This window comes from Olea europaea, chromosome 11 (assembly GCF_002742605.1).
Source record: "Olea europaea var. sylvestris chromosome 11, O_europaea_v1, whole genome shotgun sequence".
NCBI lineage: Eukaryota > Viridiplantae > Streptophyta > Magnoliopsida > Lamiales > Oleaceae > Olea > Olea europaea.
In genome coordinates this window covers 18,153,517-18,164,872 of record NC_036247.1, presented here as the reverse complement: position 1 = coordinate 18,164,872, position 11,356 = coordinate 18,153,517, and positions in this window count along the sequence as shown.

Here is an 11,356-nt window from a genome sequence, read left to right as displayed (position 1 = left end):
CAAATTTCTGGTATGATAATTGGTTTGGCTCTCAAAGTCTAGCTGATGCAGGCTTTGAAGTGAAGGAACCACAATTAAAAATTAAAGACCTACTTACGGCTGATGGAACTTGGAACAGAAATCGACTAAAAGAGTTAATGGGTGAAAACCAAGCTTACTCAATGGAACAGATTAATATGAAATTACGTGGGGGACGTGACCTTTATGTCTGGAAGCCCAGTAAGGATGGATTATTCTCGACTAAGTCTGCTTGGGAGGTAATTCGTAAAAAGGGTATGGCTTGTGCATGGAAGTGTTGGTTGTGGCCTAATCGAGTTCCTAAAAGGATCTCTTTTGTGTCTTGGAGAGCCTAATTGAATTGCTTACCAGTTGACGATGTGGTCCAATCTATTGGGATCCCTTTGGCCTCCAAATGCGAATGCTGTGTGAACCCCTTGATTGAAACTATTGATCATGTTTTGTGCAATGGGGAGGTTGCTAAAAAGATATGGTCTTATTTTGCACTTCATTTTAATATATCACTACCACATGTCTCATCTTGGAGAGGCCAAATGAATTTATGGTGGGCGCGTGCTTCTAGCGCATCACAGCTAGGAATTCTTCGGGATATTACACCACTTATTATCACATGGACGCTCTGGAAATTTAGATGTGGGGCTCGCATGGAAGAATCTCCCATAATATGGTAGAAAGTTATTTGGGTCATCAAAGGTTTGTTATCCCAAGTTGCTAGCCTGATTTCTAATGTCAGCAAAATCTCAGATCGTGATGTTCATTGCCTGAAGTCTTTAAATTGTCCTATTAGCAATGTTAAACAGTAAAAGTTGCAAATGATAAGGTGGAAAAAGCCATCTGGAAAACAGTTAAAATTAAATGTAGATGGTGCATCTAAAGGAAACCCTAGACTAGCTGGCGGAGGGGGAATACTTCGTGACTCTAATGGAACATACTGGGCTGGCTTCTCTCATCATTATGGCTCATGTACGAATATGGTGGCAGAAACTCGGGCTCTTCTTGATGGATTATCTATGTGTAAAGACCTTGGATTACGGGATATTGTCATTGAAATAGACTCTAAGGTCTTATTCCAATGGGTGAAAAAAGGTGCTTGTTCCTTGTGGTGGCTTTGGAAGTATTGGAAAGATATTATGAAGTTGATTCGGTTGACGAATGCCCAAATTCATCATGTTTTTTGAGAGTCCAATATGGCGGCTGATTTTTTGGCAAAAAATGCAACTGGAGGCTCTTCTTTTGATCTCTTTCATGGCGATGAGGTTCCAACTCTTCTTAGAGGAATATTGCGTGCAGACAGTTGGCAATTACCTTATTGGAGACGTTAATGTAATTTTTTGTTTAATGCATGGTGTAATCTCAGCTTTCCTCTGCCATAAGTGAGGTTTTCTTAATAAAATTTAATAATTACAAAAAAAAAAAAAACAAAAATTCATAAATTATACATAATATATTCTTCAAAATATGTGCTATTTGAAGAGCACGTTATATTTTATTATCGATTCTTTAATAGTAAAATGTCAACATTCTTCTAAAATATTGAAAATTATAATTCATGCCCTTCAAGAGGAGTAAATTAATATTCTTTTTAAATATTAATAGTATAGAAAATTAGTTTCTTTTCAAAAACTACAACCTAGTATTGAGTTGTTTCATTTGTGTTTTTTAAGGAATATAATCATATATATATTATTTGGGATATGTGCTATTTCGATAATACATAATATTTCATTGCTTTTTCAAAGGCAATAAAACAATATTCTTCTGAAATATTTAAAATTTTAATCTTATGTTCTTCAGGAGTAATAACATATTATTATTTAGCATAATAAGTTACGTAAGAATTCATCTTTAGGAGTAAAAATATTACTTATATTAGATCGTATTTATTATACTCTTGTGGAGCAAGTAAAATTTAACTAGAATATAAATACGTATGTAGAAGAATGGAACACATAAATAAATTTAGTAATTTAATTCATGATTTTATAAAAATCGATCAATAGTCTTCTAGAATATTGAAATTGTAATATCATGCTCTTTTAGAACAAATAATATTCTAAAAGAATATTAATTATAATATTATGTTATTTAAAGAGCAAGAAAACATTTGTAATAGACAGGTCCACAAGTAATATTCTTCTGAAATATTTGAATTAAAGTGTCATGCTTTTCAGGAACAATAATATCAATATATTATTGTTTGAAATAATAAATTCTATAAGAATTTACTTTTTAGGATTAAAAAAATAATTTATGTTAGATTTTATTTAATTATGCTTTTTGGGAGCAAGTAAAATCTTACTGGAACATTAATAATAATGTGCTACTTCAATATATTATTTTTTTTAAGAGAAAAAAATTTTCTTTTAAGATTTTCTTATCTTAGCCCTCTTTGAGCCTCAATCTTTTAGAAAAATGCATTTTTCAATAGTGTTTTGATATCATTTCAATCACACATTCTTTAATAAAATAATATTACACGCAAATTCAAAACTTTTCCTTATTTTTTAACCACACATTTTCTATCAATACACTATTCAAAAATTCATTCTTCCCCAAAAATTAAGCTCAAACAAGGGCTTAGTAAACATTTTGAAACAGGCTAGAAGATTTTTTATTTTGGTCATATAATTTGAAAACTTTATAACTGGTTCAAAGACTTTCTCTACTCTCTGTTAGTTAATTGGTAAGATTTGTCATTTTCTCTTTATTAGTAGATAGACTTTTTCATTTTACTCAAAGATTTTTTCAACCTTGCACAAAGACTTTCCCTCACTTTCTAGGCAGAAAACTTTACTATAAATAAATAAAATAAAACCTTTTACCACAAATTTTTCAAACAAAATTTAATTAGCACATGATTGGTATTAGAGCAATTACGCTAAAAATAATATTTTGCCTTTTCAAACAGAATTTAATTGGCACGTAATTGGCTTCGAAGAAAACTAATTCTTATTTCAAGTGCAACTTCTTCTCTAATTGCTTTCTAAATAACTATTTTATCGAATTTTAGGTCAATAACTCCAAAGTCAGATGACTTTAGGACACCAAATTTTAAATACCCTTATAGGCTTAATTACTCGTGTCGTAAACGTTTCAAAGAGAAGTTTCAAATTTCAAAACTTAATGCACTGATTAGTGCAATGTCTCTTATCAAATAACTATTCAAGTAAAGTGACCTCCAACTTAAGACTTCTATCCAATTTTGTCCCATTAATCTATAACAATCCACACATAATTTTTTCACACGAAGAATCCCAATTCATATTTGTATCTTCCTACAATAGTAAAATCACCCCTACAACTATGCTAATTTTGGTCTTAAGGATAAAGAATTTTAGTATGATTTGGGAATAGCATCTATGTTCAACTAAATCAACCTATCAAGCATATGAATCAACTCATTTTTTCACATTGTCTAACTTAATTCACGTGTGCAATTAATATCAAGTCTTACATGTATAATCATCAATCAATCTAAGCATATAACATATTCACAGTTCAAAAATCAACACATAATATCAAATATATTCATCATTGTCGACCATGCTATCTAATTCATACAAGTAAGCAAACTAAAAATAAAATCGCCCTTCAAAATTTTTCAATTTTTTGTATTTTTCCTATATATATAAAGCAATAAACACACAACAACACACATAAAGTAAAAACTCAATGTCTTTTCACCTTCAAATTTAAAGTAGACATTATTCTCAATGTAAGCATATAAAGGGACAGGGAAGAGAAAACAAAAGAGTACTCCCCAAATTTTATGTTTGATATTTTTGAAGTGGCTTGTTGAAACAATGTATTTCATTATTCAAATTGATAAGCTCTTTCCACTTGATATCCAAGTACCTATCAAGGGTGAAAGAAAATAATTATAAGTAACTTCCCTAAAACCATGAAGTGCATGCCACATTATTCTCTTATGTAGGATAAGTGTAGATGCCATATATTGAAACGAAACATGTCGATAACTAATGCAACCTAATAACTATAAGCAATATAATTACTGAAAGCATAATAAATAAAATGATAAGAAATTGGGTTGCATTTAATAAGCGCTAAATTTATAGTCTTTAGCTAGATTGTATGGAGGAACAGATAGTGCTGGTTCACGATAGAGTCTTGTAGCCTTATACTCTTTGTAATTTTCAGCTTCACATTTTTACCCCCTAAACTTGAGCTCTCCATTCTCCTTTCGAGCAAGGCTCCCTACACGTTTAGTCTCCTTGGACTCTTTTTGCCCCCTAAACAACGGGTTGTGTCAATAGAGAAACTTGACACTTCACTTGTAAGTCACACTGACCTTCAAAATTTTCATCTATTGTAAAGATACTAGTTTGATCTTACTATTCTTCTAAATAAAATGTGATCAACAAAAATTGTCAACACTATGTTAACCATCTCAACTAAGTCATATTAAAAAAAAAAAATCATCTATAACAGAACTTAATAATTCAAATGCTCAAGCATTAGAATCTATCTTTTCCTGTACTTGACAAAGTTCCGATATTTATTCTCTTGAGCAGCATGACCCATGTTAGGTCTGCTATTGCGTGGTTGATACTCTCGAAAGCATCACGTTCTTATAGTACACTGAAAATCTTATCATGCCAAATGTTATAGCATTTAGCTTATCACCTTCATTAAGGTTAACTACTACAAATTTTGATGCCATGATCTATTAGATTTTTCGAGGCTTTTATTCTCAATCAATGCCCATTCAAGCATATATTTAATTTTGCATTAACGTAAATTAACATCTACGATAGTTCAACATTACGCACAGAGTTGAAAGTTCACTATGTTCCCAATTATCGATCGCATTTCTATTGTTTCACTATCATAAACTTAATTTCATAACGCAAAATTTCTTGGGTTTTAAGTGAGAATTACATTAATTCTTCCAACATGAGAACTCCTATTCAGTTGGTAAATCAAATAGTTCTATTTGAGATTTTCTTTAAATCTTCTAATCATCAAACTAACAATCAATAGTTCTAAGTAAGAATCCCACCAATTCAACTGATTTTAGCATTTATAACAATACACGAATTAACGGATATCACGTAACTTAATAATGTAATTCTAGAATGTGCAATAAAGGCATAAATATGCACATTTATCCAATAATGTAATTTTATAATATGCAATTGTGACATATATCATAATTGTCAACCATGCTTTAATATCTATTGCAACACAATCCCAACAAATGGGAAGTGATATTAGAATTCTCATTTCTGCTTCTTACCAAAAATATCCCAAAAACATTCACGTATTCCACTAGGTTATATTCCAAATCCATTTATTAATTTTAGTAAGCACGTAACTTTTTAACAAGTTCCATAGCCCTTGTTTCTCTAGCCTTTCCTCTAAGGATGTTATAAATGTGCATAGCATTGATAATAACTGATCAAGCACAAAAATTGAAAGCAAGTCACAATGGATCACATAACCTAATTAAGTCCACACAGCTTGGGAACGTGTATAAATTGTGGCATTTTAAATACTGTTGGAGTATTTTTATATTTCATAAAAACAAAACACTTCAAAAAATAACTCTCATTAGACAAATACCACTTAATAAATATTCTTGATTTTAAAAAAAGTGGAATTTAATTAGCTTAAAAAAATATTTTTAACAAATTTTAAGCCCTAAATAAAAAAAAAAATTTTTTAACCATCCAATAATTAATTTGTTTATACTTAAAAATCAAGAATAATTTCGAGGCCAATCTGCAATTTTCAGAATTGAAGTTGGGTCTCACATATATCCTTACATGCAGGACCAATCTGCAATCATTTTTTTCAAAATAATCAAAAATTGGGACAAGGTCAGAACCGTCGTGTCATACTCAAAAATATTGGTCATCTTAACTGATTTCGACGTTCTGAGCTAATCTGTGTTGTCATGTTTAAAAAAAAATCAAAATTTTAAGGTCACATTTAGGATAGCAACAGATTTGTCCAAGAGTGAAAATGACAAAAAAATCTTGCAAAAATTTCAATTTTTTTTTTATCAAACTTCAAGAAGCCATAACTTCTTTATTTCAAGGCCAAAATTAACGATCTTTGTACTATTGAAAATTTTTTGAGAATCATAAAATGTAGTGTAGAACAAGTTATCATGTGATAAAATTTTGGATTTTACCAATTTTCGTACAAAAATCAGATTCTCATCCAAATTTCGGAGGGTGTAACTTCTTCATTTCAACTCAAAATCAACGATCTTCACATCGTTGGAAAGGTCTCGAAAAGATTTATCCAATCACAGCAAATGAACAGTATGAAACTTAATGTATAAAAAAGTTATCACGTGATGAAGTTCAGGCATTCATCAAATTTCATGCAAATTCAGATTATCATCCAAATTTCAAAACCTTATAACTTCTTCGTTTCAAGTCCAAAATTTATGTTTTTTATATGGTTGGAAAGCTTATAAGAAGACCTTTTTAAACATGCTAATTTTACTGCATGAAGATGAACGAACAAATGGCAGTAAATATTAAAGTTTCTGCAATTATATATTGGATTTCGTTTTTCTCCAAAATTATAAAACTAAAAGTTTCGAAACTTTGCGGATATGATCTACATAAGGGATATGATGTAAGAATGTTGGAAATTTAATTTGCATATTTCTTGACATGCCACTAACAATTCTTCAAGTTTCAACGAAAATGGTGTATATGCATTTTTCAACATAATAATTTCATTTACAGCAAAATAGTATGCAAGGGAAACAACCTTTATGGCTCTGATACCAGAGTAAGAATTTGAAGCATTCCTTAACATGAATTTCGGGTCAAGAAACTGACTCAAAATGATGAATTCCAAGATCTTTTAAATAGTTGAATCACCTTGTATTCCAAAACTCCAAAATTTGCATTTTCTTGTTCTCCAATGGTCCCATTCCCGATCACAATGGAAGAAAGATTATTATCCACACTTTAAGTGCCTAATTTTGTGAGTTTTCATGCCATATATGTGGTTCTAGGCACTTTTCTATTTTTGAGTGATTTTCCAAACGAATTTCACTTTATCATCTTTTTTCTCTCCCCATTACTATACAAACATTGGAGGTTTTATGGGAGCTATGGGAGGTTATGGAGAGTTGTAGATTTCCAAATTCTTATTACTCATTCCAACCCTTTAAATAACTTGTGGGTTGGGTCATTTTACATGGGTGACCCATTACCCATATTTTCTAACACTTTCAATGGTATTCACTGTTGGGTGGTATTGTGCATCTCTTACCCCAAAAGATAGCTCAAGAAATGAGGCTTTCCCTCACATTTATAAATTGAATACCAACCTCATCCACAACCGATGTGGGATAACCTCAATAAGCTCCCCCGCAAACATCGGATTTTGAGGGAAACCAAACACATCTCCTCCCACACATCTGCCTTTGTGGGAGACCAAACCCGTCTTTCCCATACATAAAAGGCATGAGGAAGACCGAACCCGTCTCCCCTTCACATAAATCGTATCTCCGTGACTGTTGGGCTGGAGATGATTGTTGGGCCAAAAACTTGTTGATAAACCAGGCTCTGATACCAGTGTTGGATGGTATTGGGCCTTTCTCATTTCAAAAGCTAGCTCAAGAGGTGATGCCTTCCCTCACACTCATAAACTGAATACCAACCACATCCACAACCGATGTGGGATAACCTCAATATTCACAAATTATCAGCACTTCCATAAAATTTTAAACATTGCCAAACACGCACTAAAATATTGTTTGGCTGTGAAAAAGTTACTTTCTTCAGAATTAAGTAAAGAGTTACTTCTCCATTCTTTCAATAATTTCTGCTGTGTTTTTGGCTCGTGAGATCCGTTTATTAGTTCAATGCATCAATGGAATTCTCTAAATATGCATATAAGTTCTTCTGTAATGTATATCATTTAAGGGATGAAACATGTGAAAGTGTTATGCCCTAGATCTAATCAACCTTGGACATAAATATTTTTAATATATAATTAATGCTATTTAATGTCAGATCTATTATTTAATTAATAGACAATTAAATTAAATAATAGACTCCGTAGATTCAAATTTTCGTAATTTGTTAATCGCAAGGAGTTGTGATTATGAGATACAAATTACATATAATTCAATTTTAAATCGTCCATGGTCGTAAGTAATAACGAGATACGGATATCGTTATTACGGATAGAACATAACTTGTGGCATTTCTTAAAAGGTTAAACCCTAACCTTAAGGGTCCCCCACCACCCCTGCCCTGGAGTATCGTGAGGGAGGTAAATCGCAGGTTATGCCTCCAAGGGTACAGGGTGGAAGGCTGCTTGTACACTTGCACTTACTCAAGAGCCAAATCCATATTTCAGGATTCGAACCCTTGACGCAGCAGCCTCAAGCAAAGCTGGATTTCTCCACCCTCCCCTTTTACCACTTGGAGATGTGCCCTGGGGGCCACTTGTGGCATTTCTTACTTGTGAAGTAAGTAGTTGATCTCACAAGTTAAAGTGTGGTGACACTTCAATGAACACGTGGATGTTTTGTTATGGAACAAAACATTGGAGTCCCACAGAGAGATTTCGCTAGATAACTATCTGAGTGTCAGTATTTAATCTCTAACGTTTGGTAGTGGAATTAGTTCTTTGACTTGAGGTCGTCATGGTACCTTATATGAGGAGAGTCATACTTTGGTGGTGTTGGATGTTGCTTTGCCAAAGGCCGCTAATACGACATTGTTTTGGTATGTCAAGAATCGTACGAAGGTAAATGATTCGTGACTCTTAGATAATAAGAGATTATGATGTACATTTCATTCAATTAAGTCGATAACAGAATCCTTGGTCAAGGTGTTCTCATAAGTCAAAAAGGAGTCTTCGACTTATATTGTCTTAATATTAGAGTGCAAGATATGATCGATAATTGGGGTTGACACAATTTCATATATCGTAATTGATCGGATAATATTAATGAAGGGATTATAGTTTCACGGTAAACGAATACGTTTGGTTTTGTCATACCACGTGACATTTTCCGTCACATGTATTGCCCTGACATATTGTTAGATGTCAATCTGGGACTGCGAGTGTAAATTGTTGATAAATTAAAAGGGTGTTTTAATTTATCAATTTTGATTAGATCAAAATAATATTTCACGTCGTTAGGTATCGTGATCGGGAACCTGATGGGTCGCACACAAAAGGAGAACTGGAAGATTGTAATTTGTTAATTAATTAATTTAACAAGTGTTGGATAAATTAATTAATTGAGTTACTTATTTATAGGTCTGAATTGATTAATTAATTCACGGACTGAATTTAATTAAATGAGTTAATTAAATGTTTGACCGGATTAGGCCAAGCCCGTTCAAGCTTATATAAATATGATTAAAGTTTTCAAAATTGTAGAGATTTTTCATTATTTCTTTCTAGAACATGAAAAATCATAATACTACAATCTTGTTCTCCGTGTGGATCACAGTTGGAGACTGGACAATTGGACAACTGTGAGTGACGAATCAAGATCGTTGGAACAAAGAATATCAAATGAGTTTGCAGATCTCGAGAAAATGTACATCTTTTATCACAATTTCTATCTAAACACAAAGAAGATTCTTAGTGGGAATCGAAAAATATTTTATTTTCTGCTGCGCATGATTAGTAGATTCCCAACAGTGGTATCAGAGCCTATTTTGTGTTTGTTAGAAATTGCTTTACATGTTGGAATAATTAAAAGTTAATTTTTTTTCTTGTTTTAGCAATTAAGAGAATTATTTTTCATTTTCAAAATTTGTTTTGAATAGAAAATAATTTTTAGATTGGAATAATAATAAAAAAATCTATGAGCTGACAGTGCTACTGGTGTGGAAGAGCAGCGACGGGTTGTAGCGCGTTGGTTGGGTTCGCTGCTGCTAAAGTGCAGCATGGACGCTGCTGCTGGGCAGTGCGCATGACGCGCTACTGTCGATTAGGTGGCCCCGGTCACCAAGAAGAAAAGGGTAAAATTTCTCCTAGGGTTTTCAAGTTTGGGCTTTGTGATTTGGAGGTGGGGGCCTTGCTTGCAATTTATGAAATTGGAGGGCCCCGCTTGCAATATGATTTCGTGGTCAATGTGCAATTATTATGTAAAGGGCCTTCTTGCAATATGAGAAATTGAGAGCGTCTGATTGTAATTTCTAATGTGGGTCAATTTGCAAATTTGAAAATGGTTTTGAATTTTAATTTTAAAATGGTTTTAAAATTATATTTTAAATGGGTTTGGCCTATAATTTTAATTTTAACCCAAATTAAAAGTTTTATTTAAAATTGACGACTTTTTATATTTTCGTAAAAATATGATTTTAACTTAAATATTAAATTTGACCCTAAATTGAATTTTATTTTATTTAGAAGTGTTATCTTAGATTAAAATATTAATTCAATTTAAATTGGAGTTTGACTCTAATTTAATGTTTAATTAAAATTTGATTTTAATTAATTATTCACCAGAATGTGTTCTTGAAGTTAGAACTGGATTCTAATTTGATATTTAATTAAAATTTGATTTTAATTAAATTGTCCCGCCCTAAAATTCTATTAAAGATTAGAGTTAGACTTTAATTTGGTGTTTAATTAAAATTAATTTTAATTAAACAGGTTCGCCCTAAAAATCTTGAAATTAGAGTTAGACTCTAATTTTGTTATTTAATTAAAATTTGATTTTAATTAAATTTAACCGCCTTAAATTTTGAAATTAGAGTTGGACTCTAATTTGATGTTTAATTAAATAATCACGCCCTATTATTGTGGAATTAGAGTTGGAATCTAATTCTCTAATTCGATATTTAATTAAAATTTGATTTTAATTAAATATACCCACTAGTTAAATTAATTGATTAATATGATTAATTAATTATTTAATTGTTCTGATCCATTTGTCTAAAATGTTTAGACGACCTTAATTGTTAGAAACTTGAAATATATTTGCATATAATATTATATATTATATAGGGATACGTTTATGTGATAAATGTATTATTAGTGGGCGATTATGGACTTGACCATGTGGATGTGTTGAATGGTTAATTTTATTTTTGTTGTATTATAGGCCTGCGAGCTCTTATTCATTTTGGACTTGAGAGTTCGTTATTATTATTGTTATTTTGGGCCTGCGAGTCCAATTTCATCTAGGCCTACGTGCCAACTGGTTTAGGATACAGGTTGCAGTTGGACTAATTGAAGACACATGAAGATGAGGAAACCATGAAGATGATGCATTGATAGTGATCAATGCGATAATCCCTAGGAATTGACCAATTAGTCTTCCTTATGGCTCGAGAAGACTAGATAGTAAAGTGCATAATCGTCCACACTACTT